This window comes from Liolophura sinensis, chromosome 9 (genome assembly GCF_032854445.1).
Source record: "Liolophura sinensis isolate JHLJ2023 chromosome 9, CUHK_Ljap_v2, whole genome shotgun sequence".
Lineage (NCBI taxonomy): Eukaryota > Metazoa > Mollusca > Polyplacophora > Chitonida > Chitonidae > Liolophura > Liolophura sinensis.
In genome coordinates, this window is record NC_088303.1 from 19,028,086 (window position 1) to 19,038,351 (window position 10,266).

The following is a 10,266-nucleotide window of genomic DNA, read 5'->3' on the forward strand; positions in this document are numbered from 1 at the left end:
TTGGGTTATGTCACCGTACTGACACTGATTTTTCTGGGCAACATAATATGTACAAAATGTAAAATCAGCCATTATGGCAGAAATGTTCAGGAATTTTAAGTGAATTAAGTCTATATTTTCAGTTTAGGTAAAGTATACACATTCGAGTTCACCGAGCAGTCTGTTGTATGCCTTTGTGTAGATTTACATGTATTTCATAAGAAAATGTTTTTCATCTCATCGATACGATTGGCTAAAAAATTATATGATGTTCATCATGAGTCTTTCAGGTCAAGTTAAAAATTTAGAACAACTGTTGAAGATTGATCTTCAACTAGCTTACGCCTCTTTAATTTCGAAACTTGCTATTATCCGTTTCTAGAGTTCCTACCGGACCCCTGCCCGCTCCAAAGAACGCAATATCCGCGTAGCCCTTGTAAGCAGGATTTCACGCTTTCATTAACTTCAGAACGTGTTTAGCAACAGCTTTACTATCGTTTAACTACACTAAAAAACGAGAAATTCATTTAAGACACTTTGGAGAGTAATATCTTGGATAAATCCGAAGTTGGTGTTCATACACAGAGTTTATTTTATCTTTTACGGAGTATATATTAATTGTCAGGTGCTGTCAAGTTAAACGCCAGAAATCAACAGTACAGCATGCATAAATTTTTAATGTCTATATGTGTAAGTGCTATAGCAGGGGTAGTTATAATAATAAGGGTTCTTGTAGCTCCGATGATAGTAGTTGTACGGGTACGCAGGATAACTGGGTTGTTCTCTGGGTTGTGTCCTAGGTTCTTCCCGTGGAGCGTCATGGTTCCCAATTTACAGCTTTATCCTTTCTACTCCATTCTCCAATTTAAAGACAAACACGCCACTAGAAAAGAAACATGAACAACAACATCGAGAGTAGTCTATACAAAGTACCACACCGGTCTCAGAAATCAGAAAAGGTTGTTCCCTATATTTCAGTGATTTGAATGATGTTGCAGTAGCAATCACTGAGATAAATAGACTTGAAAGATGTTGCACAGTTAAATACAGTCACTTTGATAAATGTTATTTTTATAACAATCTTTGGATAAACATAGTTATAAATGCAGTCTGGACACAGATGATCATAGCGTTGGTTGCTGCCGCCATCAGTCGTATGACCAAAAAAGTTCGGAGCGGACGCTCCTCCAACTGGGCCATCGAGGCTGGTCGCAAAGACTAAGTGTAGGGTCACTATTTTCCCACTGAGCCATACTCTCCGTTATTTGGAGAAGTTCCGGTGAAACAGATGCTGCCGATGAATATATTAAATGAAATCACTGAATTCACCAATTCACCAAACTTAATTCGATATTAAGAAACGACATTTGCAGAAAATGACTTAACATGGGCGCCGCTCCCTGTAATGAAACAAATAGAGATTAAACAAAGAGAATTAAGAACAAAATGTCACGCAATCCTAATGCAATGTTTTACCCTCTCCATATACCAAATATAAAACGCCAGTTAAATAATTATGCCTTGGCATGCAGTGTTCAGACATATAATTTGTTCATAGTGGGATGGGCTTAACTGTGACAGTGTGATTACCAAACATCCATTTAGATGACACTATTTCTACACTATCTTCTACATTATTGGTTCAGTGTGACAAAAACGGGCGCCTCCGTTCAAAAGTCGCTTAGTCGCAGGTATTCTCATGGATAGTTAGAATAAAATTGTAACTGAGGTGAACTGACTAGAGGCGGTATCCCACCGGTGAAGTTCGACCCTTGGATAATTATCACAATGTGATGTTGTGGGCGTACTCTCTATGTTTTCATATTACACAACTTTCTTTCGCGTTTCAGCCTTAAATATAATTTGTTCATTCTTGAAAAAAATACGAGAGACTACACAGGTCACAAGAATCTTGCTGAGACATTAACATGAAATGGCTGAATCATTTACATGAACACTCGAGATAAAACATTGACTGGGGTTCACAGATGTATATAATAGTGTGATCATTTGTGAGATATCGTCACTGCTCTGGGTTTACTCTCTATTATCTTTCACATCAAGACGTCCACACAGCGTGGACGCCAGGCTGGGAGGACAAATTCTCGGAGGGATTTAAGGTTTACTCAACAGGGTCATTATTCATTTATTTGGATGTTGTTTTACGCCATACTCATGAAATTTTTCATTGAAACGATGGCATTCATGAATGGAGGAAATATGAGTTTACTTTGTACACCACCGGCCTTTGGCAAATTACTGACGAACCTTACCACATGGCGACTATATTTGTGGAGCATAAACGGTATCCCGATCTTCGTTGACCACTTATTGTCAATCCACGAACGGTGAGAGGTGGTAGGGAGAGGGAGGGCAGTTAACCAAAGATGAGAGGCATGATTGCACTGAGATTAGTTTCCCGCTATTGAACATAGTCATACCATTTTGTGAAAGTATTTAGTTCAAACTGAAAGTCACGCTGATGTGAAGAAGCTGCCGTCGGAAGCCATTACCCGGGATTTATGCGGAACAACAAAAGTGCTAACGTCACATTTCTCAACAATACTTTGAAATGTCAAGACCACGGATTATGAAGCCGAACCCGAGGTATCTCTCTCAATACGGCATTTCCGTATAGCTGGATAGCGAATACACCCCGTCACATTTGGAGTAATACGAGTAACATACATCAAACTAATTATGGTTTAACAAAAATCAGTCCAACAAGATTTTACGGATTGTAAATAACGCAAATATAGTAACAAAACATTGATCGTACGGTATTGTACGGAGATGAAAAGCCCTAACCTTTTAAACGTTGTGTACAACAGACGAACGGTATGTGCACGGTACTGCGCGGTAACAGTACGGGAAATGTGGAATGTGCACGGTACTGAGGGGCAGCAGTACAGTACACGCGGTATGTGCACAGTACTGAGCGGGTAACTGTAGAGTGCATGCGATATATGCACGATCCTGCTCGGCAACTGTTCGCTACATACGGTATGTGCACGGTACTGCGCGGTAACTGAACGATACATACAGTATGTACACGGTACTGCGCGGCAAATGTACGGTACACGCGGTATGTGCACAGTACTGCCCGGTAACTGTACGATACATATGGTACGTGCACGATACTGCTCGGTAACTGTACGGTACATGCGGTATGTGCACGGTACTGGCGGTAACTGTACGGCACATGCGTTATGTGCACAGTACTGAGCGGTTAACTGTAGGGTGCATGCGATATATGCACGATCCTGCCCGGCAACTGTTCGCTACATATGGTATGTGCACGGTACTGCGCGGTAACTGAACGATACATACAGTATGTACACGGTACTGCGCGGCAAATGTACGGTACACGCGGTATGTGCACAGTACTGCCCGGTAACTGTACGATACATATGGTACGTGCACGATACTGCTCGGTAACTGTACGGTACATGCGGTATGTGCACGGTACTGGCGGTAACTGTACGGCGCATGCGTTATGTGCACGGTACTGCGCGGCAACTGTACGGCACATGCTGCATGTGCACTGTACGGCACATTCAGTATGTGCATGGTGCTGCATCAGTCACCTAAAACAGTTTGGTACTCTCTTAAAACTACCGTGTACGATTGGTATACATTATGATGATAAAATCCTCAGACGGTTAGAATTTCCAGAAAACGTTCAGCTATTACTGTATATGTTTTACACATACTGTGTAAATGTTCTCCTTTTACAGTAAACATTCCACATTTGTAAAATGAACCAAGGTAGTTTTACTTGAAATAGTAATCTTTTACATTGCGGTAGTAACAGTCAGTATACAGCTATATCCCACTCTTCATCCAAATAGCTGAACGTTTACATTTGGCCAAGTTGTGGTTTCTTTTTTTCTTTTTGTTGAGTAAATGTTTCAGAAAAGGTTGACCCATGACTGTAAATGTTTACCAATATAAATTTTAACCCTTACATTTCAAAAGTTAACATATACTTGGGAAGTGAAACTTAGTTGAATCGGATGGAGTTCAGTTGTCGCTCTTATAAAGTCAAAAGTCCTTCTTATAAAGCACAGTCTAAAGTCAAAGGAGTCGAACAAAATAAATATTAGGCGTTAAATAAATAAATCTAGCCTAGTATCCCGTCAACTGGCAACTCCCTGGAGGAATGAGTGCTCCGTCGTCAGTGTGTATGGCTAGATACCCGTCCACGTCTCCAACCCAACAGGCCTCATTCCAAGCTGCGTACGCCTTCTTTATTACGTTCACCACATCTACAGAAAAAGAGAAAACCATACATAGAATTTATAGTACAAGGATCTGCAATGTTTTCAGCTATAGCGCTGTGTTTATGTTTCTATGAATTGAATAGGCCTATGTCCAGTTTAATTGTTCATTTGTTAAAATGTACATTCTTTTGTATAGCTGCTAAAATCGGTCTCTTGCATGACTTCACTCTCTCGGCAAATGTCCAATCATTCGTTCAAATGAAATATCTCGTTAGAGAAGAGGTCCACATCACCGGAATCTCATACATGCGTTTGCAGTGGTAAAATCAGGCCCTCTCCAGTTTCCTCATACCATAATACTGGCCGCCATCGTATAATTGAAATATTATAGAAGTGAAAGTAAGTTCGCATAGTAATTAAAAAATATAACACAACAAAAGTGCTCTCAAATGACCATTTTCTCTGTGGAGGGTACTGTCCATATACATCAAAGTCGTGTAAGCTGCAGTCCTTTATGAAAGGCAACTTTTGTGGATTTAAATACGTCATAAATGGCTAATATTTAAAAATCCAGCTTCTTACAACAACTTGGTGAGATATTTTGTGATCCCCTCGAAGTTACCCGTCTCTTCTGACATCTCAACAGGTGGGTTTCTTTTTATATCTTTTTTCATGCACAGTTAGCATCTTTTTTTTTATTCCTGCAAACTGTCAGCTAGTAGCTTAATTGCGTGTCCGCGATATATACATAAATGAAACCTCTAAACTGCTTTAATCCCCTACTACTCTCCTTATGCAGAGGACCATAGCCGTAGGCCTACTCAACCTCTGCTGAAAAGCCAGCACATCTCGCATACGGTGACGTAAACGTAGTTATTTAACATAATCCTGGCCGATTAATGGAAACGACTCTACTATCTCCTTGTAAGTCGTAAACAGTAAATGACAGTTGGCATGTGCAGACACCTATAGCTCTATATACAACAATCATGCGATTCGATGGCCACGCCAAAGACATGGAGAGATTTTTTAGATTTACAAGGTTTACTGTAGAATTTGTTCAGCACAGGTACTATCCACAGTGAATAATCGTGTCGTGACAGCCCAAAGGCGTGATTTGACGACGGAAAGTAAGACTTCTGTGGACCTCCTGAACACTTTCTACTTCGTCTTCTCTGGCGTTGTTGTGGTAAAAGGAGGGGGCTATGTCTGCATGCCATGTTCCGTGAGATTAAATAAATTAGAAAAGGCTATACGGAAAGAAGAAACCTGCAAACTAGAGAGGGGTGATATTTGCAAGGATATTAAAGAGAAAACGAGCAAACAGAGTGGCTCGAATGGGCGTCGGAAGTCCATCTCCCTGCATTTAGCACAGATATAGAGCTATCGCCCCTACGGCGGAGAAAGAAAATGCTTCAGTCAGTTTTGCTCCACTACCACAACCTGTTTTGTAAGTTAGTTGAAGTTGCAGTGTGTTGAAGTCCAGATCATGCCGGCTTCTTCTCCGGCCTCCCCTGCATTCCCTATCTACTACATGTAAACAGGAATATATTTTCTCAGTTGTGTATTAGACTGAACTCTTGCTTTTGTGGAATTGGGGGTATTTGCTATGATACAAAACAGTATACCAACTTTTAATATTTTTTTTCCTAACTTGTGAGAGACTTGTATATATACTTATTTATTAGTCAGGAAATTTATGAAAGTAAACTAAATTCATTGATATATATATACTTTTAGTTAGACTAAATGAAAATGTGTGATGATGTACATGTACAATACCTAGTTTTCATACTAGTGATACTTTTAATATTAACCTGAATAGTTCTCATATACTGGTAAGTTGTCAAACACGTGTTCAGGGCAGCTGTTACGACTAAAGCATTAGAGCCATGTTTATACCATTCCTTTATGATTTTTACATATTTTATAATAAAAACATGTATGTCTGTATTAACAATCTTAAGAGATCTTGAGTGAATTTATATGTATCTAGTGAAGCTGTAGTAAAGCTGCAACATGCTTGTTGATACATGTTTGTGTAACACATACTAAACACTGTAAAAGACAACGACATAGGAAAAGCTTAATATGCTTTGTATACATTTTATATCAATAAGATGATCTTTCCTTTTACATGTAGGGAGTCCTGGAATATGGTGTGTTTAACATATATGCATTGGTTCAGAACAAAAGACATCAGAAGAGTGAGAATGCATCTGTAATGTGAAAGTATTGCACTGATAATGTGTACAGATGAGATAGGTTTCTTTTTCATATGTGGTAATCCAAATGTTACCAAAGTAAAACTATTTCATCTCAAGATCAGATATGTTGTGTCAGTGTCTTCTGTTTATCTAGCATTCTCATCCTGTTAATTTATTTATTTCATTGGTGTTTTAAGCCGTACTCAAGAATATTTCACTTATATGACGGCGGCCAGCATTATGGTGGATTAAAGTTGCTTACAGCTGTGAGTGCACTGTCCCCTTAATGCTGAAGGCCAAACGAGAAAGTTACAACTTCCTCTTTTAAGGTCTTAGGTGTGGCCGGTCCCAGAATTAACCCTGGATCTATCGCCACCGAAGAGGACGCTCTAACCAACTCAGCTATCGGGACCGGTACTTACAGCTCTGATAGACATTTCGACGAGTTGAATTTTAACCGTTACCAGCCCAAAGTCCACTTTACAGAAGGGTCAGCAGCTTCAGAGCACGGAAACTGTACTTGAATCTTCTTTCTAAAGATAAACAGTTCAAACTGGGCGGTACTCGGGTGGGAGGGTAGCAGAAAGGGTTGAAAACGGACAACGTTCATAAGTTTCCTTGTGTGGATGTAAACGTCTTAAAATAAATCTTCTTCTACAGTTGTCCAAAATATTCTTCAGGAACAACTGTATGCTAAACCTTTCTTTACCCTCTGACATAACAAAATATGAAATATGAAAGTTATGTCACTATTTTTTGACTTGTTTAATACCATTTCCAAGAACTTTTCAGTTATATGATGGCGGTCGGTTTTATGGGCCGTTAATCCAAGTATTTATTTATTTGAATGGTGTTTTACGCCGCATCATTATTTCGCTTATACTCCTTATGCCAGCATTATAAGCAGATCACAGGGGAAACCCATGGCCATCTTCAGGTTGCTGGTAAACCATCCATCTTTGGCAAGTTTTTAGAAACTTTCCCACGTATATGCTACACACCATATTGGAGGAAAACAAATGATCTTCATTCGCTGCGCAAATTATTTCCTGTCCATTGTCGGGTTCAGATCAGCCCAATACTTTATGTGTTATATGGACTAAAACCATCTTGAGCAACTAGACTACGACTCATTGTCCCGCATTATTATTTACTATCTTAGTAGATCTGATATGTTACAGTTTGTAGTCATGTCGCCTTGTGCAAGTGAGAGAACTATCAACCATATTTAAATTATCAGAAAACAAAGAGAACGATAAAGGAAAAAAACAACCTTTACACGGTTCATCGGTTTTGCTTATTGAAGGGACAAAACTCCGTCGCACAAGAAAACGGAGTTTTGTCCCCTAAGAGTTGTATACGAGATTACATCAATGCCCAGTCTGTGGCTGTAATGTTGTTCACAATTTCAGTGGGTTTTTGTGACTGTTCATTTGTGACGGATTAAATCAAAGGATATTTCGCGCCAGGTGAATCGCAAATGAATTTGTTTCCGCAGATAACATATAAGACAAGGCGAACATTTGGTCATTATGTATAAGATATATCCATCGTTATGTTACATTGTTCGAGTCACCCTGCTAATATTGTACATACGGCGATTTATCTCGACTTTGCCTGCATTAATCTGAGTCAACACAAGCTGGGTTCAAGTATACAGGGTGTGAAATTGTCCGTTGTGAGCAGCCATGTTTAACAAGAGAGATACATCTGTTGTCTTTTTTCTTTAAGCCAGTCTCCCAGCTATCTGTAAAATCAGTCAAACTCAATACCAAAACTGCCTTTAGTCACTGACTCGTAACAACACAAGCTCTACACATGGATATGTTGAAAGTTTACATTCTTGCACAGAAATGAAGTTAGAATACTTTATCTAATTCATGATGTTAAACTGAATAAGCTCGTTATCGAAGGCAAAAACGCATTGCCTCGGGTGATATTAGATATTGGATTCAATATGTTTTGTCGGAGGGCAACACCAGTTGCCTAAACTGCTATCGACTCTAAACCCTGTTTATGACGCTGTCATATTTGACATTATTCGCACGTTTTAGTATAATATAACCTTCATAAATGAAATTTATTTTATCTCATATAGTATATTATCACACCGCAGAATGCTTCAAGAGTTGGACGTTAGGAAATTCTAGCCAATTCATTGAGACAGTAGTGTAGACTGAGTTAATGGGCCCACGCTCAAAGAAATAGACTATAGTAAGCTCTGGTAACTCTGACCTGAGGAAAACGATAGGCTTACAGTCTACCTGATGTAATAATTAATGCTGGAGTACTTTTTGTCCAACTGAAGGCATGTTACATCTAATTCAATCATCAAACCAACAAAGGTAAATATACAAACTTCTGTTCACTGGAAATACATTTGAATGTTACATGGAAGCGACAATCACTGCGGACCCGTGGGATATAGCGCTGTATTTTATCTATTTATTTGATTGGTGTTTTACGCCGTACTCAAGAATATTTCACTTATTCGGCGGCAGCCAGCATTATGATGGAAGGAAACCGGGCAAAGCCCGGGAAAAACCCACGACCACCCGCTGGTTGCTGCATAACATGGTAAGAGGTTTGTATCAGTTTATCACACACTGTGTCCATACCGATATATAATGAAATAGTTTTACTTTATTCTGCAGTGTAAAATTCATGCCACTGAAGTTTTTTTTTTTTTTACTAAAACAGACTCAAATTTGTGATAATCAAACATGGTCACGGAACAGCAGCTTCTCTGCATGTGCACGAAACAGCAGCTTCTCTGTGTGTGAACAAAACGGCAGCTTCTCTGTGTGTGAACAAAACGGCAGCTTCTCTGTCTGTGAACGAAACATCAGAATCTCTGTGTGAACGAAACACCAGCTCCTCTGCCTGTGAACGAAACACCAGCTTCCCTACGTGTGAACGAAACACCAGCTTCTCTACGTGTGAACGAAAAATCAGCTTCTCTGTGTGTGAATGAAACACCAGCTTCTCTGTCTGTGAACGAAACATCAGCTTCTCTGTGTGTGAATGAAACACCAGCTTACTTCCCTGTCTGTGAACGAAACAGCTGCTTTTCTGTGTGTGAACGAAACAGCAGCTTCCCTGTCTGCGAACAAAACAGTAGCTTCTCTGTCTGTGAGCGAAACACCAGCTTCTCTGTCTGTGAACGAATACGTGGGGTTATATTCGTATTGGTATGTGTACTGATGCCATAAAAACATAAAAATATATTTTTCTCAAGAGATTGTGAGGCTAATCTAATCAATGACGCTGGACTTCGCGAGTTTGACTTTGGGTATCGTTCAGCAGTGATACTATTTTAACTGTGATAAAACAGTGGTAACTGTGGTATTTGCCCTACTTCCCTTACTGATGTACATTTGATATCTGACTGGAATTGACGGCTTTCACTGCCAGAATATCCAAAGTGGTGTTTTACCTTAATGTCCTTGGCATGACCGACATGGAGTCAGTATTTTGCGCCAACGATTCCATTTCCCTCACTGAGGTAACGTAATATAATTATCGACTGTCTTTCGGTCAATCAGCCCTGTGTTCGCGGTGAACCTTTTTTCACCCTGGTGTTGAAAACTGCACGAATATTTCACAGTCTTCTGCCCTTCAATTTCAACTGGCTTCATTACCTTCATTGCCAATAAAACAGCTTTTAGTACCTGACCATCGCTGTTTTACATTTTGAATACCCTAGGGGAGTACAGCCCGACACTGGAGTCATCTCCATCCATCTGTAAATGAATTTCCTCTCCTCACAAACCAGATTTGAAAACCAACATTCTTTTACACGGACATAAACGCAGCTGTATGACTTAGCACCCAATCTCCATCCAGACGACTTATTT